This window comes from Pleurodeles waltl, chromosome 5 (assembly GCF_031143425.1).
Source record: "Pleurodeles waltl isolate 20211129_DDA chromosome 5, aPleWal1.hap1.20221129, whole genome shotgun sequence".
Classification (NCBI taxonomy): Eukaryota; Metazoa; Chordata; class Amphibia; order Caudata; family Salamandridae; genus Pleurodeles; species Pleurodeles waltl.
The window spans coordinates 1,318,617,257-1,318,642,392 of record NC_090444.1 but is presented as its reverse complement, the minus strand read 5'-3'; the positions used below and the strand labels follow the sequence as shown (position 1 = coordinate 1,318,642,392).

General features: G+C 46.5%; 1 protein-coding gene across 2 annotated transcripts in view; it reads left to right on the top strand.

Annotated features, from left to right (window-relative positions):
- Window positions 1-25,136, top strand: part of HTR1E (5-hydroxytryptamine receptor 1E) — a 1,159,229-nt gene that overhangs the window by 1,030,905 nt on the left and 103,188 nt on the right. For both annotated transcript variants that reach the window (XM_069235572.1, XM_069235571.1), the window contains one exon: window positions 23,313-23,431. The gene's annotated coding sequence lies outside the window, so the exon portion shown is untranslated. The remainder of the gene's footprint in view (window positions 1-23,312; window positions 23,432-25,136) is intronic.

Here is a 25,136-nt window from a genome sequence, read left to right as displayed (position 1 = left end):
TAAGTGCAGAGAAATGCTCACTTTCTAAAAGTGTCATTTCTAAAATAGTAATATTATATCCAACTTCACCAGTCAGCAGGATTTTGTATTACCATTCTGGCCATACTAAATATGACCTTCCTACTCTTTTCAGATCAGCAGCTACCACTCCAACAATGTATGAGGTCAGCCCCAATGTTAGCCTACGAAGGGAGCAGGCCTCACAGTAGTGTAAAAACTAATTTAGGAGTTTTACACTACCAGGACGTGTAGACTACACAGGTACATGTCCTGCCTTTTACTCACACAGCACCCTGCCCTAGGGGTTACCTAGAGCACACCTTAGGGGTGAAAAATATGTAGAAAAAGGGGAGTTTTAGGCTTGGCAAGTACTTTTAAATGCCATGTCGAATTGACAGAGAAACTGCACACACAGGCCTTGCAATGGCAGGCAAGAGACAATGTTAAGGGGTTCCTTAAGTGGGTGGCACAATCAGTACTGCAGGCACACTAGTAGCATTTAATCTACAAGCCCTGGGCACATATAGTGTCTTCTACTAGGGACTTATAAGTAAATTAAATAGTCCAATTGGGTATGATCCAATGTTACCATGTTTAAAGGGAGAGAGCATATGCACTTTAGCACTGGTTAGCAGTGGTAAAGTGTGCAGAGTCTAAAAACCAGCAAAAACTGTGTCCAAAAAGTGGAGGGAGGCAGGCAAAAAGTTATGGGTGACCACCCTAAGGCTGTCAGGTCTAACAACGAGGCTCTACAGTGACTTCATGCTTCATGGACCTGGCTATGCTCTTGGCAAAGCGTCAGTTGATGCAGCGCTGGAAGTCACCCCATACCCCATCCATTCTCTCATGGAGTGAAGAGGTACTGCGCTGGAGCCAAGACAAAAGTTTGGCTCTCAGATGCAAAGAATACAGAGAACTGAGACAGCAACCAATATCAATGGAGTGGGATGCACTGGTGGAAATGTTTAGGACACAGAACGAGACATAGAGGTTAGCACACTGGGATTAGCAGCGTCCTTAAAGAAAAGTTATAGACTAGAGAGAAGTTGGAATACTTGGTCATAGACACTTCCAGACCCGTGAAGCTTTTATCCTTGCCTTCTCCCCCAACCCCTCTTTATGTGAACTTTTTCTGAGAGATCAAATGGTACTTGCAACCGACACGGCTTTAGACAAGTAACTAATGACAGAAGCAGGTTGGGAGGGTGGGAGGATGTGGGATGGTTTTGTTGTTTTTAACACTGTTAATAACACAAGATTGGTTTGACATATCTATTGGTCCGATGTTTGGACCGCTCGTCTCCACTACTGTTATGCATGTCGACATACCTGATGTATACAATGTTTGTTGAACCTTACTAAAATTAAAAACCAATAAAGTTTGTTTAAAAAAAAATCATGGTGGAATCAAAGATGTAAAACATCAACCCTCCTTTAGAAATAAATACACGGAGGGGGTTCATTTTGTCATAAAACTTATGGCTCCAGAAAGCTAAAATGAGGACACATGTTGTATGAGTTCTATGAGTTCCCAAAACCTTCCGAAATGCAGAGAGAAGCATGTACGTCCAACACCAGTAGCAGTATTTCTGTAAACTCCCTAGTAATCAGCTACAGCGTTATCACAGAGTTCTAAAGAACTAGAGCGCTAACATATTGTGTCAAGACAAATGTGAGGCACACTCCTGAAGCTGATTTTTATTGAATAGAGCAGGCTGAAGTAAATGAGCGTTACAATGTTAATGCAGGCATAAATCCAGTGAGCTAAAAAAGGGAGGGGACGTGTAGTATAATGTATTTTTAAAAGGGGTAAAAACAGATTAAGAGAGAGCTGCTTGCATAGGTACAGGAGTACAACATCCACTTTCAACATTTATTTACTAAGCTTACACATCTTCTCAAGTCAACCCATAAAAATAGTCTCTCACCATCATTGCCAGAGATGATGGGATGGCCAGGATTGTTCATTTTGTCAATTTGGGATGGATATACAATTGCCCAGGTCTTAATTCTGGATGAACAAGTACATCTGCTCCTATTTGCTTCTGTACTTTACAACCACATTCTTAATTTCTTTGTTCATGTGTTCAGTGGAATCTGTTTCTAAAGGCTCATGAGTGTTGATATTCATTACTTGTCTGATTCCCTTCTTAATATAATCACTTACTTTCATGTCAACCCCTGTACTACCTTTGTCTGCCGGTTTGAGAATGACATCCATTCTCTGTTGAAGCCGGAGAATAGCTTTTCTTTCCTCTCGAGTAACGTTATAAAAATCCTTTCAGGTGATGACTCCTTGATGAGTTTGTTGACAGATAAAATGTATGTATTAAGAATAGGAATTCTACCATATTAGGGAGTCCATGATATGTGTTAGAATGTTAGGGGGTATGCCCTGGTCAAGCAGCAACCACAATCCTAGTCAGGGTAAGGCACAAGCAAATCCCACATTAACCAGTGCTCAACCCTCTAGTAGCTTGGCACAAAGCGGTCAGACTTAACTTGGAGGCAATGTGTAAAGTATTTATGCAGCACTTCAAACACAAAACAGTAAGAACACCACACAAAAAGGTCTCACACCAGGTAGGAAAATAGAGCAAATTATAATAAACGAAACAAGACCAAACTGGCACAAACCCAATCAGTAGAACCAGAGTAATGAATTTTTAAAGACTATACTAGAACATAGTGCCTAAAGTGCCAACAGTGGTTATCTGGTCATGCTGGACCGAGTCAAATTCAAATGTTCAGTCGGACCACTATCAATAAGTCCCACATTAGTCCTGCGTAAGTTTTACCTTCTCAGGGTTTGTTCCTAGAGTCCCATTGACATTGGTGACGGTCAAAGGAAGCAAGGAGAGTGTTGTGGGTGGTGGTCAGCATGGCGCAAAGAGCAGGCCGGATGTCAGGGATGGACCAGCAGTCTGGTGCTTTGCACTGCGAGTCCTCCTGGGCATTCCCTGCTTACTGTGGGACGGGATGGGCTTGTAGCAGCTCACACTTAATTTTGGTGTGTTGCATTGTTCTGGTGTGAACAGGCCAATTCGTGACGAGCCCAAAAGCTTGATTTCAAGAGCCCATGGGCCATACCAAGGGTTCAAGACCTGAGAGGCATCATTTTGGGGTCAGGAACTCACTAAAACTGGGTCCAGGAGCTGATAAGTCCCTGAGGCTCATATCAGGAGACTAGCCCTTTGAGTCACAATAGGGTACCGGGTTGAAGATGAAGTTGCAGGTCCAGTTCTTCTTAGCTAGGGAAGAAGGCAGCAGGTTAGCACAGCATGGCAGCAGTTCCTTTAGAGCAGCAGTAAAACAGAGTGGCAGTCCTTGTAGCAGCACAGTAGTCCTTTGTCATGGCAGAGTATCCACAGGTCCAGAAGTGTACTGAAGAGTTGGTGTATGAGGTCCTTCTTTTATACATAGTTGTGCCTAGGAATTGGGGAGAGGCTTCTAGAGGCATGTCTATGAAGTGCACAAATGCCCTGCCTTCCTGGCTCCACACTAACCACAGGGGGCATGCACACCTTTGTGTGGAGGCAGGACAGTCTATTCAAGTGTAAGTGGGACTATGTCCAGTTCCTCCCTCTCATCCTGCCAGTGATGGCCCATCCAGTCACACCTAAGCTCCCTATTGTATTTGGCTATCTACAAGGAATACAGAAGACACAACTGTCACCCACACATAGCCATGTGGCCCATAGAAGGATGAAGGCACCAAATGGCTAATGCACTAAAACACAACTTTCTAAAAAGGCATGTTAAGAATTGTAGTTTAAAATCCAACTTCAGCATATTAAATTGTGATTCCAGAGACACAAACATGAACTGGTTATGTCTTCCCATTTAGAAACTAGTTATAATATATAATAAGGCAACTCCAACATAATCCTGTGGGAGAGATAGGCCTTGCAATAATAAAACATGAATTCAAGGGTTTTTTACTACCAGGACATGTAAAACTTAAAAGCACATGGCATACTTTTTAAATGCATTGCCACCTATGCTCTCGGTTGTCCATGGCCTACCCTAGGGGTGACATATGTATTAAAAAGTAAGGGATAGGCCTGGCAAAAGGTTTACTTTGCCAGGTTGAAATGACAGCTTAAACAGCATACACAGGTTCTGGAATGGCAGCCCTAAGATATGTTTAAAGTGGATTTAATTTACAGGCCCTGTGCACACGTACTTCCACTTTACCAGGGACTTGCAAGTACATTAAAGATGCCAGTTGGTTATAAACCAATGTTACCATGTTTTAGGGAAAAGCATGCACACTTTAGCACTGGTTAGCAGTAGTAAAGTACCTGGAGCCCTAAGGAAATAAAGTAAGCAAAAAGGTAGGGGGAACCACACCAAGGATGCCAGGCCTACATGTGTCCCCCCAGCTGAAAATGAGAACTACTCAACCCCTTCAGAGTTCTCTTAACTAAGGCAGAAGAACCAGAAGACACCATCATCATTGGTATGGTCTCTTCCAAGATGGTGTTGCACCACAAATTGAATTTTTTGTAAGGAGATGGACCACCTCAACAGTTTGGGATTCTCAGTCCTCATCTGCATCAACCATTTGATGGGTCTGCGGTCTGTCTGAACCAGGAAGCGAGCACCAAACAGGTATGGCCCCAGCATCTTCAGTGCTCAGACCACTGTGAAGGCTTCCCTCTCCATTGCACTCCACCTCTGTTCCGGAGAGGAACCTTCTACTAATGAAAGGTACAGGCTGATCTAGGCCCTCTTAATTCAGATTGAGAGCAGAGCCCCTATGCCTCTGAGACACCTGTCTGCACAATGAATTCTTGGGAGAAGTCAGGGGCCTTTAGCATGGGAACTGTGCACATGGCCTCCATCAGGGTGTCCAAAATGTCCTGGCACACCCCTGTCCAGATCACCTGATGTGGCTGCTTCTTAGAAGGCATCTCTGTCAAAGGTACAACAATTGTGTCATACCCCTTGACAAATCTCCTGTAGTAGCCAGTAAAGCCCAAGACCTCTTTCACCTCTTTCTGGGACTTAGGGGGTTCCCAAGCCAGCATGGTTTTTATCTTGGCCCGGAGGGGCTGCACCTTGCCTCCTCCAACTTGATGACCCAAGTATACCACTGAACCCTGTCCTATCTGGCACTTACTGGCCTTGATAGTTAGGCCTTCTCTCTACAGTGCCTGAGGCACTTCTCTGAGGTGGCACAGGTGGTCCTTCCAGCCAGATCTGAAGACTGCAATGTAATCTAGATAGGCAGCAGTGAAGTTCTCCAACCGAGCCAGGACCTGGTTGACCAAATTCTGGAAGATGACAGGGGCGTTCTTCAACTCAAAGAGCATTTCCTGGAAGTGGATGTTCCATTCTGGCGTAGTGAACGTAGAACTCTCTTTGTCCCCTCAGTCAAGGCAAGCTTCCATTACCCAGGCATTAAAACAAATGTGCCGAGGAACGTGGCAGCTTCTAGTGTTCATCAACTCTAAGGATGGAGTGTGTATCAGTCTTGGTGACTTCATTGAGCCCATGGTGTTCCACACAGAACCTAAATTCTGGATTGACACCTGGAGGGGTAGCCTTCGAGAACAACACCACAGAGCTTGACCAAGAGTTGTTTGAGAGCTCAGTAACCCCTAACTCCAGCATCTTGGGGACCTCATTCTTAATGCTGGCTCTCACCTTATCAGACAGCCTCTAGATTTACTAGTTACAAGCATGCTGTCCCCAGGGTCAATACCATGGGTACACCATGTAGTGAGTCCTGGGGAAAAGGAGAACAAAAGAGGCAAACCACCCCAGCAACTGACGGCAGTCACTGTGTTGTTTTAGGATCAGTGTAGAGAGGCTGATAACCTCCACTGACTCTTCCTACTCCTTGAAAGAAAGGAGGTCAGGGAGAGCTACACTCTCTGCTTCTACCCCACCATCTATGACCAAGAGCATGGTCAACACAGATCTCTCAAAGTGGGGTGCACCAGACTCAGAAACCTTAGGATCCCTATACAAGAGATCATTCTACCAGTAAATCAGATGTTTACCAGCGGTGTCATCAGCTGTCTGGGCCTCAGCTGGCTGCTGTAGGCCCTCAAGAGTAGAGAAATCCATCTGTGTATTGCAGAACTCCTCCTTTGTGAGACCCCCTCCCTTCCTGTTGGCAATCTCAGGTAGGTTCCCTAGAACAGCAACAACCTCCTCTCTAGGCTTAAGGGTGCCACCCTGAGGTTCAGGCTCCTCCTGGACCATGGGAGTTTCAGGAGTGGGTTTCCCATTACCCTTAACCCTTCCTCTTTTTGTCAGGTACCTGGCCATTCTTCCAGGCTCCTAGTCCTCCTGACTAATCTCTCGGGTGGCCATGGACTGTGTTTATGTACACCCACTTAGCCAACCCTAACATCTCCTAGTGGGACCTGAGCTCCACCTCCTTCCAAACGGAGTGCTCATTGCCAAGCAGACAATCCACAGGCATGGATAGACTCACAGATACCAACAAGGAATCTGAGACCCGCTCTCAAAGGGAACCAGAGCCACTAGATAGTGACTCTCATGGATGTCTGCTGCAACAACATGATGGAATCCATAAGAGACTACCTACTCTGAGTACACAAGATGATATCTGATGGTTGTCATTCTGGCTCCAGTGTCTCCCAAAGCCTCCACCCTTTGTTCACCCACTGCCTGTCGTTCCTAGTGTTACTAGTCATATGAGATCTCTGCACCATATTTACTTTACCCGGGGACACTAAGGTAACCTCTACCCTGTCACTTCCACTAACTGGGACAATCTTCTCCCCAAGCACTAAAGTAGCCAACACTAATGACTGCCCTCTCGTGGGAGGCAGTGCCCGCTTGGACACTTGGCATCCCCCTTGAAGTGCCCTTCTTGTTGGCACTCATAGCACTTGGAGGGTGCCTTCCCTAAAGACTTACTGTCAGGGAACCATCTCTTATTTTTTCGCAGTTGGGGGATGGGGAATCTTGACATGTGGAACTTGTTTGGGGCTCCTTAGAGAAATCCTAGTTTTCTTCTGATGTGACCCTGCCCACCCTTGTCGTAATCACCCATAATACCTTTTTATCAACCCTGGTGTTGGCCTAGCAGTTTGCCTCCTTAGCAGGCCATATTGGGTCAGTGAGCTTACTATCAATCACATTTTGGCACAGATCTGCAAAACAGAGACTGAACATTCACACCTTTGCAATCAACTTCTACAGCCCCTGATAATCTTTTATTTCACTGTCCTTCACCCAACCATCCAGTGCCTTGCAAAAGGAATCCACACAAATCACCCAGGTCTGTTGGGCCAGCTTCTGACTGTCTCTAAACTTTTCTCTGTACTTCTTTGGAGTCAGGCCATACTTCCTGACAAGGTGTTCCTTCATGGGGGCATACCTCATCATGTATCCCTTCTCTAGGGCCACAAGAGTGTCCCTCCTTTAACTAAGGATATGCCTCCACTCACTAGCCCTCAATACTCTTTCAAGGATCTTGTACATCTGTAAGGCAAGTTCATAAGCCTCAAATCACTTGTCAATGTAGCCTCCCATAACAAAGTCTAGTGCCAGACCTTTAGGAGTATGGACCTCCTGTCTGCAGAGGGCACAGCACATATGCTGCCACTATCACTGTTTGGTCCTGCATTTTGCCTGCTTTTAGCTCCAGCTCGCTCATGTTTTTCATACTCCAACAGTAGCTTTTTTCTGAACTAAGGCCACCTCAGCCGTCTCCTTCTCCAATGCCGTCTCAGCCTCTTTCTTCTTCGCCTCTATTGTCACTTTCTTTTCATCCTTCTCCAGCTTTAATTTTGTCAGCTCTAGCTTGAGTACCTTTCCTCCCTCCTATTCTCTAACTCCTCTGGGGTCAGGCCCCAGGAAGAGACACTGTTCCCTACATGGGAGGGATTTCCAATCCTGAGAGTAGGTTACCCCCATCCCCAACAGACTGCATTCCAAGACCTTATTGTAGGCCATGCTCTGATTCATCTTCATTATCCTCTCCTTCCTCATCATCTGCTGTTAACTGCTGGGCCTCTACCCATGGACTCAAATTCCTTGACCTCAGCCACAGCATAGCTTTCCAGGATGACAAGATCAAACTCCATCCACGAGGTGGGGTAACAGTCAGGTAGAGTAGAAATGAATTTAAAAACAAAAAGGCCAATCAGGGAGAATTTAAAACTCAAATTGGTCTTAGATATGGGATGGTAGTGTACACCAGATCACTGCTCGGCACTGCACAAGCACATGTCCTATCCTCACAGATAATCACACATGTTAGAAGTTGGGTTGTTGTAGAGCTATTTTAGCCATGTTTTCAGGCACATTATTTTAGCAACCAGGCCTGCTGTTTGTGCACTTTAGCCCACTTACATTTTCTTCAGCTTAATTTTATAATTTTAGCATAGGCCACATTTGTGGTGCTGTTTCATTTTCTTTATCTGGTTGTTTCTTTGCCTAGGAAAGCACTGCATCTTTAGCAAGACATTCTTTTTACCTTGTGCTTTCCTCAAGGCTGTAGAGAGATAAGAGTTGCCTGCAAAGTTGTACGTTGTGTCTCCAACATTCACAGAACCATACATATCCTTAAGTGGGGATATTTTTTCAGAACATCGGCTGATTCCCTTCGCTACAGCTGCGTGTTTAAACCACTGGATCCCTCGCCTGCATGGAGATGGTGTCTTTCAAGATAACAGGCTTCCTTGCTCAGGTATAGGCGATGAAACCTTAAGGGTGGATTCAGGCTTATCAGGCTGTGCTCTAACATAGCTTAGGTAGGAACCACATATATTACTCTTAGTGACAGTATGGTGGGACTTCTTCAGTGTTTCACTCTCTTTGTCACCATTTTGCTTTTGATAGTGTGTTTTATCATCTTAGTTATTGCAATTCATACAGTTTGATCTAAGATCCAGCTAATTCTATAAATCTTATTGAACTATTCTCTGCCTCTGTTTGTCTTTGCATATGTGAGACTAATGTAACTGAGAAAAAATGCTGAGATCTGATCAACCACAATTTCCCTGAGGAGTCATTTCTGTCACGCACCCAGTTGCCACAATCATCCCTGCTTTTGGTGCTGCTAGTTAGCCGGCAACCCGTATTAGGTAGACAGCTGTCATATGGTGTGGGATTGTACTCAGTTCCCCACAATTCAGGTGATTCTGCCACCCAAATCCAGCAGCCTCAAAAGAATAATAAGAGCCTACATGACATTGCACTGTCAACGTTTGGTCAGGCACTAATTTTCGGATACTCCTGAGTATCTCTGTCTCACTACATGCTAAAGACTCCTCTATAGTATATACGGAGACATCCGTGGTATTGATGATTTCCTACTCAGCTAGACAGGTAGTACCTATCCAACGCTTTAGGTTGTTCAAGCTTGAACCTTAAATGGATCAATTCTGACTTGGTGTCCCTATCTCTGAACAGGTATATCCACCATGGATAGAAATTGCAGTAAACATGCGACAACCTCTGACTTCTAATCTGCTAGCAAATGGCCTCACAGCACAGGGGGATCCAGTAACAATTGTAGTCGTGGATCATCCAGCCTACAGAACAGAAATAGTTTATTCTTGTGTCACTTTTCAGCAGTTGATGCGAACACTAATACATTTCATCACTCCACACCTGCTAACATACCCACACAGTACAGAGCTTATGCATACTTAGAGATACCTCTATCCTATCAAGACCATAATAACTGGCTTGATGGCGCCCTACCACATACAATTTTACACGTTAGGTTAGGGCCTCTGAGCAATGATGGTCTTACCTGGCCTGCACAATTAACAGAGATCAAGACTCTGTTGATGGCACTGGAACATACGGATCCTGAACAATCAACAGTAATCATCTGTGATTTGTACTATTGTGTCCAGTCCTTCATTGAATATCTGCATTACTGGCGCCATAATGGGTTCAGAGTTTCAAAACGCAACACCATCAAACACAGCAGATCTGTAGGAAATGCTACCCAATGTCCATGTTGTACATAAACTGAGAGATCAGCATGTTGGAATACATGTTACTGGCAATATCTTTGCTGATGAAGCAGCCAAGTCAGCAGTAGCTATGGCTTCTTTTGTTGCAATAACTCGTTCTAGGACGAAATTGGATGATCAAACACTGACTGCTGTGAAAGCTTTGTCTGATAGCAAGCCCATGACAAAGGCATATCCTGACAAATATTCCTACTGCATATCAAGACTCAATACTACCCTAGTAACAATACCAGGCGTGGGTGATCGTGTGATCCCCAACTAAGATCAAAGACCAGAGATGATCAAAGCAGCGCATGAGGGAGTTGCTTCTGCCCATGCTGTTGTGGGGGCTACAATTTCACTGTTACAAGCACGCTACTGGTGGTCAGGTCTATACAAACAGACTAAGCAGTATGTCCTTTGTTGTTACATCTGTCAGCAAATAAAAGGGTCCACCGTCAAACGCTAACCACAGACACCCCTCCTAATCTCCAACAAACCTCAACAATGTATACATTTGGACCACTGTGCTCCCCGACACCTGATATTGCCTACATATACATCGTAGTTGCTGTTGACCCATGCTTCAGATTTCTATGGGTTTGGCCACAATGCTCGGCTGACGGTCAAACTGTTATTAAAGATTTGTGATTCTTTATCAGCACTTATGGAACTGCAGATTTCCACTCAGACCTGGGCCCTGCTTTCACCTCAAGGGCTTTCAGGGATGCCATGGCTTCATTAGGGGTCCAACTGTATTATTCATCTCCATTTCATCCCGAGGGAAATAGTGTAATGGAATAAAGAAACTGGGATTTAAAGCAATCCTTAACAGCCAGAGTATTAGGCATGGGTCATAGTTGGCTTAATCATCTGTATGGAGTCCAGAGACCTCTCTGGAGTCCAGAGAGCACTTAATAATCTGAAGGTCCCTGGGGGGCGTACCTCACATGAATGCCTGTTTGAAACACAAATGTATGTTCCAGATCTTGATGGTCCTAGTGCAGAGGCGGCAGATACACCTTTTGACATAAATGAACATGTCACTGTCTTGCAAGTCTTACAAGAGTTCAGTGATGACAACAAATCTGCCAGTGCCTCCTCCTTGGGAATAAGGGATGCACCAATAACACCTACCAGCTGGATTCCAACACTTGGGGATCTAGTGCGTGAAAAGGTTGCTGTGAAAAAAGGAGTTTGGTCCTTCCTATCTTGCACCGGTTCCAGACCTGGGAATACACAGTACCAGAGCTGTCATTCTGCCATTGCTGCCTGGTTCTAAATAAAATCTCTTTGTCTCCATCGACAATGTCAAGCTACACCATATGGCCGATCCTGCACAGCAGACCTAGGGGGCTCCTGGGTAGTACCCGATTCCTTCTCACTACAGACTAGGATGTTCCTCTACAGGGTTGAAGCAGTAACGCTGACACCTCTTTGAGCTTGGGGAGGGTGGAAAATAATCTTTCACTAGTCCCATTAACTTCTTCTGCAACAAGTAATGTCAACAACACTGAGCAATTCTACTCAAATTCAACACAAACCGAAGGTATAGTGTACTATGAGCTACCAAGGGAAACTTCTCCCAGCTCTTCCCAAAACATGGCTCCACTTTTTGCCCAACCTGCTTCTGGATATGTTTGACTCATCTACCTCTTCTACAACAGAACTGTCAAGAGCACCTAAGCTGATAATTTGGCTCAAAATTAACTATTTTATTCTTACATGGAACTATCTGTGGCTCTTATTACATGTACTTGCTTTCCTCCTTTGGATTGGGTTTGTCATTGTCTTTTTATTTTTACTAGTACATGGTCGTTAGCTTCCTGAACGCTCTACAGTTGAACTGGTGGATGAGGTCCTAAAAGCACGCTTTTCCTCTCATAATGTCCACAGAGGCTTGTCCCTAGTGAACATTTCAGGCATACCTCTTCCTGATGGGATTGTCTGGGATAAAGTACCAGTTGATATATAGATGGCCCGGCAGAGGTTATCCAAAATTCCACATGTATTTAAACTTTCCATGAACGATGTAATAATATTCAGAGTTGTTTCTGGTGATTAGTATGTAAAAACAGTTGATTCTATGAAAGTCTGATTTCGAATATTTTACTGTATTTGAAAGTGAAGATGTTTATCAATCAAGAGAACATGATGGGGATATGTTCTCCTATAAATATTATGGACATCATTTCATTCACAGAACAAGTACCCCAAAGACCATTTTTAATTATACACAATGGAACACTGTCCAACTCTGCCAGTGAGGAGTTCCAAAACATGTTCTGAAAAGTTTGCATATTTTTCTGGGCACAATGTTAAAAATGCTCAGTTTAATGGGGTGTAAGACGTGGTCAAACAGTAACCACAATCCAAGTCAGAGTAAGGCTTGAGGAAACCCCAAATTAACCGGTGATCAACTCCCTGGTAGCTTGGCCCAGAATAGTCAGGCTTATATTAGAGGCTATGTGTAAAGTATTTGTGCAACACTTCAAACAAGTAATACAGTGACAACACTGCACAAAAGGTCCCACACCAGGTTAGAAAAGGATAGCAACATTTAATAAATAAAACAAGACTAAAATGACACAAATCCAATTGGTAAAGTTATGAATTTTTAACAAATATACTGTAAAGCAGTGCCTAAAAGCATAAAGAACCAACTACGGCTATCTGGTGCTACTAGACTGGGTTAAAATCAAAAGTTCAGGCCAACTGTGATGGAGCGTGGGTCGGATACAGTCCCAGATTAGTCCTGCTGAAGTTTTACCTTCTCAGGTTTCATTAGTATGAGTTTTTTCACATTGGAGGGGGTTGCGCGGAGCACAGAGAGCATACTGGGAGTTGATCACCATGCTACATAGAGCAGGCCGGGGGTTTTGGACTAGAGGGCTTATTCTTCATGTTGGTAGTTCTCCACAGGTGATCAATGCTTGTTGTGCGAAGAGACGGGTTGGTGGCATGTCACTCTGAATTTCAGTGCGAGTGGCATGATTCCAGTTGAGCTGGCCCATTTGCTGTCATAAAGAGCCCGAAAGCTTGATTTCACACCACACCAAAGGGGCCAGGACCAGAGATGCACCACTTGGGGGTCAGAAATTCTGTACAGCTGGGTCCAGCAGCTGGTTGTGGAGCCTTTTGTGCCCCTGAGGCTCAGATCAGGAGGCCAGCAGAGTAGCCCTTTAAGTCACTCTGGGGTCCTGGGTTCAAGATAAATTAGCAGGTCCAGATCTTCTTACCCCAGCAAGAGAGCAGCAGGTCAGCATAGCAGGGCGGCTGTTCTTTTTAGAGTAGCAGTCCAGCAGACTAGCTGTGCATGTAGCAGTAAGATAAAAATCTCCCCTTGGGGCACCGATGTGTCACACCATATGTAAATCAGCAAATCAAGTCAAACCAGTCAATCAAGAAGCATTAAAATCATTAGCTCTCACCAAAACGGGTACCACAAGGATATAAAATGCTTAAAGCTTTTATGGCGTATATTTAGCACAATATCTATAAACATGTATCAACATGCAATGTCTAATAGCACTTGCTGTGTAAACAGTATCACATTTAAAAAAGATGTTTTGAATCACAAAGTATCAAACAATCTCATTAAGAAAACTACACGACTACGCAAAAATAAAAACTTTAAAACCAATCAAAAATGAACCAGCCAAAAACGAAGTCAGCAAAAAAGAGGATAGAAGGCAAAACGTTTGGGGGGAACCACACCACGGATGCCAGGTCTACCAGTCATTATGACAATGGCAATGAGTTGTAAAGTGGCGGTAATACCACCAACAGGATGGCGGTAATTACCACCAAATTATGACCATGGCGGTGACACCTCCCATAGGCAACCAATGTACCACACTAACCCCCAGGGCTTTAGCACCACTGACCATGGAGGTATACATCAACAGCCAGGCGGAAGACAAGGTACCCCCCACCATATTATGACATAGCAAATCGCAACGATTTCCGGGGTGGTACCAACACCATCAAAAGCCTGCCGGAAACACTGCACAGACAACAAAAGGCTCACCATCAGAAACACAGAGAAGACCTCTGCCACCATGGAACAGGAACTTCAAGTCTTCCCGATGCTCTTCTATGCCATGGCCCACCAGGAACACCAACGCCGACGAAGACGGTGAGTACAGCCGCCTAGCACACAAGGGTGGGAAGGAGGGAAAGGAGAGTGACACACACACGCGCAACACACACCATTCACACACACCATACACACAACCAGCTGCAGAGTAAAACCAATGTCACAGGACCCACGTCTAATTAAAACATGGACCACATTGAGCTGTAACTGATACTGTAATATGATGCCAACAGCCACCATATTGTCCATGCGATAACAAAAAAAGGTGTCAATGTCAAGAAAGGGCCAATGGCCAGTCCAAAATACAAAAGGCCAACATGGCCACAGGGCACAGTCCAAGCCCCAACTTGATTCATGACAGTACACGGACTCCAGTGTGCAGGGGCATCATGTTGGAACAGGCAGGCACCTCAGGGAGAAGGGGCGGGGTGTGGGGTACCTCTACTGAAGTGGGTAACATGCCCTTAGTTATAGGGAGGGCTCCTTGCCCAATTGTCCCTGGTGCAGAGTGTAAGGCCACAGTCTCTGAAGTGGGTAGCCTTCCCACTGGTTCTCGGGGGAGCTCCTTGCCCAATTGTCTGTGGAGGGTAGCCTACATGCCCTCTGCTGGAGGTGAGGGCTCCTTGCCCACTGCTGGTGGAGGTGTGACCCTGGCTGCCGCTGCTGGAGGTAAGGGCTCCGTGCCCACTGCTGGTGGAGGTGTGACCCTGGCTGCCTCTGCAGGAGGTAAGGGCTCCGTGCCCACTGCTGGTGGAGGTGTGACCCTGGCTGCCTCTGCAGGAGGTGAGGGTTCTTTGCCCACTGCTGATGGAGGTGTGGCCTTGGCTGCCTCTGCTGGAGGTGAGGGCTCCTTGCCCACTGATAATGGAGGGGTCCTCTTGCCTGTCTTTGGTGACGGAGTGGGATCCTTCCCTTTCTTGGGTGGTGGAGTGGGATCCTTCCCTTTCTTTGCCTCCCCGACTAGGAGGTGCCTCCACTGTCCCCGTCTCATGTCCCTTGGTTTTCACCACCCTAATCCTCCCTTTCCAAGGCGAAGGTGTGCATACAGTAGGAGTGGCAACTGTCACACCCCTGGCCCCTTTGTGCCAGTAGCTGAGGATTTGATGGGAGCAGTAGCAGACTGTTTGGCTGAGGTGCTATGGTGGGTCATTGGGACCCTGCTTTTATGGGCAGGTCGGGGGGAGGGAAGAGGTCAAGATGGGCAAGGAAAAGCTTCTTAGGGATGTTGGGGCGGGATGTGGGAGGAGGGATGGGAGTGGAGGTTGAGGGAGTGCTTATCAGAGGTGTACGTCTGCTGGACTCAGGTGCAGGTGCATGGCAAGTGTGCGTGTGTGAGGTGGATGGCTGTTGGGAATCTAAGCGCATGTGTTTGTGTCTCTTAGGAGGGGGAGGCAGACAGGGTGGGAGAGGGCAAAGGGGCGCATGGATGGATGTTGTGGAGGTGTATGCAACTGAGGTGTGTGTGCTGCTTGATGTGGTGATGGTGGTGGTGGCTGTTGATGCAGTGCATGCAGAAGTGAGTGCAAATGTGACTGTGAGGGAGGAAGAGGAGGAGGAGGGGGAGATAGTGGAGGCAATGGATATTGTTCTGTGTGCAACTGTCTGTTCTTTGTGTGAGTTCTAGTGGCCTAAAGTGTGCTGCCTGTGTTTGACTGTGCTACTCTTGTCTGATGTTTTGTGTGCATGCTTGTTTGTATGTCTGCGTGGGATGGGTTGGGGTTGAGGAAACTGAGACTGGGAAGTGGTAGTTGGAGGGGGGACAACAGGAACAGGGACACTGCCTGCCAGCAGAGAGGAGGCCAGAGTCTGAAACGATCTCTGTAGGGCCGCAACCCACTGTGAATGCCCTCCAGGTATGCATTGCATTGCTGCATCTTGGATGCCTGCCCCTGGATGGCATTCACTATGGTTGAATGCCTTACAGAGATGGATCTCAGGAGGTCAATAGCCTCCTCAATGAGGGCAGCAGGGCTCACTGGGGCAGGTCCTGAGGTGCCTGGTGCAAAGGAGATGCCCACCCTTCTGGGTGAGTGGGCACGGCCAACTCATTGGGGGGCTACTGGGAGGGCGATGTTGGTACGGGTGAAGGCGGTTGTACCTGTAGCTGGGGTGGTCCCAGAGGTGTCCACCACCACCAGTGAGCTACCATTGGAGGAGGAATTAGAGTCAGTTTTGTCACCTCCTGTCTCTGCCGTGGTGCTCCCCTTGCCCTCCTTCCCACTGGTCCTCCAGCATCGGTGGACTCCTGTGGGATGCAGCTCCCTCGGTCGCCAGTGTCCCTGCTCCTCCGCCAGATGATGCTAATGCACACATGGACAGGATGACAGAAGAAAATGGGGGGGAGAGAGAAAGGGAGAAGTGGGTCAATTACAGCACCAACACCGCAGATGGCATACACATTACTATCACACACAGGGATCAGGATTGAGCACCATGCATTGCACTGGCATTCCATTGGCTAGGTACCACAGCAAGATGAGAGCCAACCACCGTCAACTGCATCCTTCCTGGGACCCACTAAGCCCTGTCTGACATGGAATGCCACCTAGCTAGATTACACATTTTTGCTGTACACCCATTTACCTTGAGATGGACAACGCAGCAATGTCTGAGCTGACATTAAGGGGTGACCACTGACTGAAACCCACCACCAGGATCCAATGGCAGCCAACAAACATGGTTGTCACGCTCACTGTACTCACCCCCTTGTGGCTGCTGTGCTGCCCTCAAGCGCCCATCCAGCTCTGGGTAGTCCTCCACCAGTATGTGGGCCATCAGGGGGGTCAGGTTCCGATGGGCACCCTGCCCTCTTTGGGAGGCCATTCCCAGCTGGGCCTCTGTGGTCTTCCGAGCCCAGCGCCTCAGGTCCTCCCACCTTTTCCTACAGTGGGTGCTCTGCCTGCTCTAGACCCCCAGGGTCCCCACATCCTGGATGATGGCACGCCACAATCCCTTCTTCTGATGGGCGCTGACCTGCAGAGGTAATACAGACATGAAGACACCATTAAACATACAATCCAGCCTGTCACACATATGGCCCACAAATACAATTTTCATCCCCATTGGCACACATATCACCCGGTGCCCACCATGTACACTACCATCAGACATACCCCCCCCAACTGACATGCTGCTAGCACACACATCTCCATGCAACTTTGTCACATGCATTTTGTCCATGGTGTACTCACCTGTTGGTCTGGAGGCCCATACAGCTGTTCATACAAGGGAAGGACCCCATCCACCAAGCACTCCAACTCCTCGGAAGTGAAGGCGGGCCATGGCAGGATCCAGACACAGGTCACAGCAACACATGCAGTGTATGTGTAGTCCTTTGGAAAGTTAGGAATCAAAGGCCAGATGTAAGAAATTCAGATTTTGCGAATCGGAAATTGCGAGTCGGTGCAACTCGCAATTTCCGAGTCTCAAAATCGGATGCAGAACGGTGTCTCAGACACCGTCTGCAAATCGCTATGGGGTCGCAAAGACCCACCTCATTAATATTTGGGTTTCGTTTTTTCAGAGTAGGCAGTGTGACACTGGTGGTAACTGCGAATTGCTTTGCGACCGCGTTCGTGGTCACAAAGCAATTTAGCATCGCGTTGCGAGTCGCAAATAGGAAGAGGACACCCCTTCCTATCTGTGAGTTGCATTCACATTTTGTGAGTTGGTACCGACTCACAAAATGTGAATGGGCATCGCGATGCGCGTTTTGCGATTTTCGCAGTTTGTGCCATGCAAAACGCTACCTACATCTGGCCCCAAGTGAGGTTTTAGACAGAAAATTGCAGTCACGTCCCCGGCAGTGTACACTGTCACCGCCGCCGGTGATCCCCATTCGCCACTGTACTCCATAGAGCCCCATTTTAGCCAATGAGGAGTAGCACGGCGGTGCAAGACCGCCTTCCGCCATGACACCCAACGCTGGCAGAGTTACCTCACTTCCACCTGTCCCTACATACAGGACAGGGGGTCGCCATTTTATGGTGGTGAAAAACATTTTGAAAATTGAGAACTGCATTGTTGCTGTACATTGCACATAAATTGTCATTCACATTGTCCCATCACATGAACGCTCTATGTACACTGAGGTGGTGGTTCCCTTGTTCAGTTGGTGACCCCCTACTCACTCTTGTGTCCCTTAGATACCTACCACTGCAGAGTGATAGGAGAAGTAGACAAGACCACGTGTACAGACTCCGTGTGGACTTGGCTACACTGGAGGACAGTGACATAATAGTGACCTATAGACTGGACAGGGCCACAATCACAGAGCTGTGTGCACAATTGGAGTCTGATCTGATATCAGCTATCCGTCATCCCACTGCGATCCCCCCTCTTGTGCAAGTTCTATCAGTGCTCCATTTCCTGGCAACTGGTTCTTTCCAAGTAACAGTGGGCTTGGCAGCAGGAATGTCACGGCCAACGTTCTCAATCGTGCAGGCAAGGGTTTTGTCTGCCATGGCCAAACACATGTGCAGCTACATCGCTTTCCCCCAGGTGGAAGATTTGGCCACTGCAAAGGTAGGATTCTATGCAATGGGACATATACCAAATATTATTGGCGCGATTGACAGAACACATATTGCGTTTGTCCCCTCCTGGGGCCAATCAACAGGTGTTCAGGAATTGGAAGAGTTTCCACTCACTCAATGTGCAAATAGTGTGCCTGGCTGACCAGTACATATCCCACGTCACTGCAAAGTATCCTAGGTCGGTGCATGACACCTTCGTCCTGAGGAAAAGCAGCATCCCAAATGTGATGGCACAACTACAGAGGCACAGGGTGTGGTTAATAGGTGAGCCTGAGTCCCCACCCACTGGATGTCAGTGTATGCCTTCAAGAGTCATCCCCCATACCATTGTGTAAGGCTAATGTTTGTACCTCAATACTTGCAGGTGACTCTGGCTACCCAAACCTATCGTGGCTTGGGTCCTGTGAGGAATGCCAGGACCGGAGCTGAGATTCGGTATAATGATACACATGGGTGAACAAGGCGAATCATAGAACATACCTTCGGCCTCCTGACTGCCAGGTTCAGATAGTAGTAGCATGCTGCATGTTGCACAACCTGGCCCTCAGACGACATGTGCCTTATCTGCAGGAGGAGGAGATTGGAAATGCCCCTGTGGCAGCAGTGAACCCTGATGTCAGTGAGGATGAGGCAGAGGATGTGGATGTGGAGAACAGAGCATCAGTTATAAGTCAATACTTCCAATGACACACAGGTGAGACAGTGGAACTGTCATTCATCTGATTATTTATGTTTCAGTGTGGCTGTAGCAGGATGGCATTCACTTCCTTTGCATCTCAACTGACTGTCACCTATGGCTTCTAATTTTGCAGATGTTGGAGTTGTAACAACTGTGTACTGACGTGATGACTACAGACAGCTACAGGTCATTATTTGTATGCTATCACAGTGTGCAGGACATTTGCATAAGATGTGACTGCTCCCATATTTGCACATTTTCATCACATAAAACACTATCACTCAAGTTGTGTTCAAGGGTGTTTAATGTAGTGAAATGTATATACGGAAAAGTTCAATGGAATGAGGTGATGGTAGAGGTAAGTCCAGGGTATTGGTCCAGTCTGTTTGTAGACAGGTCAAGTGTCCATGGGGCCATATGAAGGGGAGCAAAGGCATTTCAAAGTGGACAAGGTAACAGGGTGGGACACAAGGGGGACATTCAGAAGGGTCTCATTTCCTAGCAGTGGACCATTTGCGGGGTGGGTCACCTTCTGCGTGGGGGGGGTGCTGGTGGCCTGTGGGTCTTGTGGCAGAGCATCCTAGCTGCAGCAGATGTGGTGGGCTGTTCAGTTGACTGGCTAGTGGTAGGGGCCTGTGGGTCCTGTTGAAGGGCCTCCTGTCCACTACCTGCAGCAGATGTGGTGGGCTGTTCAGTTGACTGGCTAGTGGAAGGGGCCCGCTGGTGTGCTGACCATTCCCTCATGATGTTGGCCATATCAGCCAGCACCCCTACTATGGAGACCATGGTGGTGTGGATAGCATGCAAATCTTCCCTGATCTCCTGATGGTGTACCTCCTGCAGCCACTTGTTCTCCTGCATGTTGTTAAAGATCTGGCCCATCTTGTCCTGGGATAGTTGGTAAGCCCCAAGGACATTTGAGTGCCTCCTGTAGAGTTGGTCCCCTGGGCCTGTCCTCCCCCTTGCAGACAGCTGTCCTCTGTGTGTCCCTGTCCTGCTGTACCTGTGTCCCCTGAACGGTGTGCCCACTGCCACTGACCCCAGGACCCTGATTGTCTTGGCTGTGAGGTGTGGACTGGGGTCCCTGCACATGTGGGCACACTGCTGATTGACGTGTCCTGGGGACAGAGGTGTGGGGATGTTGGGTGGGTGCTCTGGTGTTGGATACTGAGGGGGGAGGTTCTATGTTGGACTGGGAGTGGGCTTTGGTGGCCGACAGATCAGTGGTCCCTGATTGGCCAGGGAGTTCATCCAGATCCAGAAGTCCAGAGTTACTGTCATCACTGGGGGCATCTCTGGTGGGGGACTGGATAGTTGTGGCACCTACTCACCGCTGGGATTGGCTGGGGCACCTGCGGGGATGTAAGTGATGTTTTATGCTTCCTGTCTGTGACATTTTGTACATCCCTAGCTTCCCCATTATCGTCGCTGCTGCCCTGCCTCCTTTGTTTGTGTATGGTGATGTATTGTGGGATTGTTAGTTCTACATGCTGTGCATGCTTTGGTGTTGGGTGTACATGCAGGGCTGGGAGGGCTGTACATGCATTGGTATGGCATGCAAGGCTTTGCATTTGGGTTAGTCACATGTGTAGGTGCACTGTGTGGGATGGAGTGGAGTGATAGGAGTCAGGGTGAGGGGGTGATATGCCATGCAGATATGGTGGAAGATGAGTAGCAAATATTAACTCACCAGTGTCCAGTATTCCGGCTACTCCTGTGATTCCCTCAGGATGCAGTATTGCCAAGACTTGCTCCTCTCATGCTGTCAGCTGTGGGGGAGGAGGTAGGGGTCCACCGCCAGTTCTCTGGATGGCAAGCTGGTGCCTTGCTGCCATGGAACATACCTTCCCCCATAGGTCGTTCCAACTCTTCCTGTTGTCTTCCCTTGTTCTTGGATGCTGTCCCACGGCGTTCACCCTGTCCACGATTTCTCTGTCATAGCTCCATATTCCTGGCAGTGGACATTTGCTGTACCTGTGCTCCAAACAGCTGTGGCTCTACCCTGACTATTTCCTCCACCATGACCCACAACTCCTCACCTGTGAAACGGGGGTGCCTTAGTGGGGACATGGATGTTGTGTGGTGTGTGTTGTGCAGAGGGTATTGAGTAATGTGGTGGGGTGTGGGGTGCGTGACGGATGAATGGGTGTTTGTGGTGTGTGTGTGTAGTTGTCTCTGTGATTTGCGTGGCTATCTCTTGGCTATTTTTCCTGTTTGTAAATGGTTGTGGGTAATGTGGGTGTGTGTTTTATAGTGCTGTGGGTGGGTGTGGTGTGTGTATCAGTGTCAGGTGTGTGATTTTAGTTTTGTCCAATGTTGTGTTGTTTTGTATTTGGGTGGCCATTCTGACTGCGCCGTTGCATACCGCCAATGGTTTACCGCCGTTGAATGTCCGCCATGGTGATTCGTGGGTCATAATGTGGTGGACGTTGTTTTGTTGGCGTAACGGTATGGTTGTTCAAACAGACACTTTACCACTTACCGTTGGTCTAGCGGATTTGTGTTTGTGGCAGTATTCTGTTGATTTAGTGTGTGTGTGTCATAATATGGCAAACGGATGTTCGCCTCTGCGACGGTATCTTGGCGGTTGTCACCACGGCGGTAAGCAGGATTTACCACCAATGGCATAATGAGGGCTTAAATCTCTTAACTCGAGGTCTACCATTAACTCAACCAGACTTTTATGGAAAGAAGTAAAAGAATATACACCTGAACATTGGTTATCTACACTATCAGACCACTATAGAATTCTCAGAGGGCAAAATGTAGTCAAAATTAACAAATCTCCATACTTAATTATACTTCGTGACAGCACTGACAATGTAGGACATAATGTACATAAACACAGATGGTTAGCAACCTCTCTATCTGTGGCCAGTCCCTCCATATTGTCCCCACATGTGGTTAATGGTTGAAATGTATAGGATCACACACTTCGAAAAAAAATGCATACATATTGAGTAAGAATGCAGAAGAAGTGTTTCATATGATATGGTCCACTTTCCTAGATAGGCAAGATGGGGACATATAGGAATACTGCCGAAATAATACCTACTCAGTATTGATCTTACTAGATCCACTACCTGAGTGAAGATTTACATAGCAAACACGAACATGTGGAAGTGTGAGATGTTCCCCCTCCCCTCTATAAGGTATTACCTTCCCCATGCGTCCCCGCACCTCTATGTGCTGCCTCTAGTCTACAGTGCTCCACATCTTCATGACAAGTTCCTTTTTTCTTGTAGCCCATGCAAAGCGTCCTTCAATCATTTACAGCCATCTCCAGTTCTATGATTTAGCCACACTAACCATTAGTTCCATGATATGTGGTGTATGTTGAATGCTCATGACTACAGGTACGCACAAATTTAAATATATACCCACCCAATTTACATATACCCTCTATATTGTTATATGTCTGCAAACTGCACATTATTGTTTACTTTTGTTGTGTTAGTTTTCTTGCTCTCAGAACAATAGCATTACTGTTATCCTTTTTATGAAATCCTGATCGCTGTCATTCAATTTAGGATGTGATAGAGTACTGCTGATGCCTCCACATGTTTGGGAGGCACTACCATATAATTTCTTTCCCACTTTTTCCCAGCCTCACACTGCTCTAGATACTTTCTTTAACACATTACCCGGTGTTCTCCACCACAGTTAGTTCTAAATGCTATACTGTCTTGATATGTTAACTGATTTATTGGTTTACTATCAATGGATCACATGTTTACTGTGCCCTGAAAACAATGACCTGGATATGTTATCTTACATTAGTTACATGATTACCATGATATAAAACGTACTTTGGAACAGGTTGGATAGTACGATATATACGTATAGAGATTTTGTGTATAATATAAATATGGAAAACAATAATAAATAAAATTGCTAAATATGAGATAGTGCAAAGATGCGATGAGAGCAGCATTATTATCTGCAAATTTTAGAGCTTTCTAAAATTCGTGGTTGTTATACAATATTTTGTGTTCCGTAGTTAGTATCTATTACACTTTTGCATATTATTTTTACCTTTCAAGATTGTTCAAGATGAAGTTTTTCCACTATTGTAAGAAAAAAGTTGTCCTCGTTTCTGATGCTTTTGCTGAGTGAAGAGGTGCCAGAGCTGAAGACCTTCCATCGTTTCCCTCATTCTATGGTAGGTAATGTGTGACTGGAATGTATTAGATGCACTAAAGGGCCATTTAGTTTGAAGTGAGAACAACATACCTTGGTGAAGCGTTCTGGCGTTTCAATGAAATGGCCGCTGTCGATGATAATCGATGATTTGTTGTTTAACTTTTAGTTTATGGGAAACCCACGTCAGAAATGTTGCTATATGCCTAATCGGAATTCTCACAATCCAAAACTTTAGAATAGTTTATTGACAGATTGTATTAAGACATCACTGTGCAAATGTACTGTTCTTCTAAGTAGTACAGTACTGGCTTATATTACATTCAGATCCAAACAAACGAACAATAAACTACGTTGAACAGAACACTAAAACAGCATCGTGTTTTCATGGAAAGAGTGTGTTTACAGTAGATATCGCTCCATGCGTAGATAGACTCGCAAATAGGTCTCCTTCATAAATATATGCATTTTTTTCCTGTATAGGTAGAATGTGGCAGCCCATGTCTCACGAAGGGAAACACATTTGGTGGACAGCTTTGTAGCACCGCATTCCCAGCCCTGAAACCCCTAAGTCCCACATTCCACTAGGAGGAGCCTCATTGGTGGGGTTAGAGCAAACTGAAATTGCACGAATAGAACCGCTTTATACCCGCTGCTGTTAAATCATTCCGAGATGGTACCAGGACCCCTACTCTCCAGTTGAGACGTCTTCCAGACCTCTTTATTTGTGGTTAGTGCATTCCAAACATGTTGTGCACAGGCCAAGATAAGCCCACTTCACAATCTCACAAAACCGCTGGCACTCTACCAGCCTCCTTGAAAATGTTTTCTCTTTTACCGCTGCTACCCAGTTTAAATTCCTCACACTGGCCGCCACATTTTCTCACTGACATCAGATAAAGCGGCTAATGGTCTACCAGCATTGTTTGTACGGATTCTACCTACTTGTGTGCAAATCTGTTGGCAGTCTTGCCCCTCCCTTTCATCCTCTAACTTTCTACCACCGATTATGATCTCGACATCACAGCACCCATAAGCTCTCATTTCTCCTGCCAGTTGTGAAGATTCAAATCATTGTTCTTCGTGGTTCTCTTCCACTGGAACACCATCTAAGGCTGAGAAAACATGTGTAGCGTCTTCCCCAGCCCTGGAGCATGCACATAGATTGTGGCACACTCAGGAGCTGCGGTTGAGCATGTCTTTATTCTCCAACATCCAGTCACACACTACGCATTACATCATGCTTCCAAGAACCACACTCTGACACCTCCCCCATATATCATGTAGTTCCTGTTCAGTTTGTGCAGAACCACAAGGGTCCTAGTGCATATATCATCAGTATGCTACATCTCTCCCTTTGTTAAATAAAACGTGGCAGGTATTATTTGAAATCACATCTCCTCAATCAGTCTGCAAGGAGCTCACACTTGCCTGCCAGCTAGGGTGTTCTGAGGTTATCGAGGTCCATCTGTATCAGTTAAGAGCAGCACAGGCTCAAGCTCAGGAGTTGGACCTGCAGGCGTGGTTGCCTCCATTGTAGTTGTAGGAGCTGCCGAATGTTAAGGATGGTTTTTAAAGTATCATGTGTCACAAGTGATGGACATCCCAGGACAATGTGCTGTCACTATGTGTACATTGCACACCACCACCTGTAACAGGTCAGTGACAAAAGGGGTGTCCATCTTTAGTTTCTGTTACAGCTTTACCAGCGCCCAGTCATCTTTATC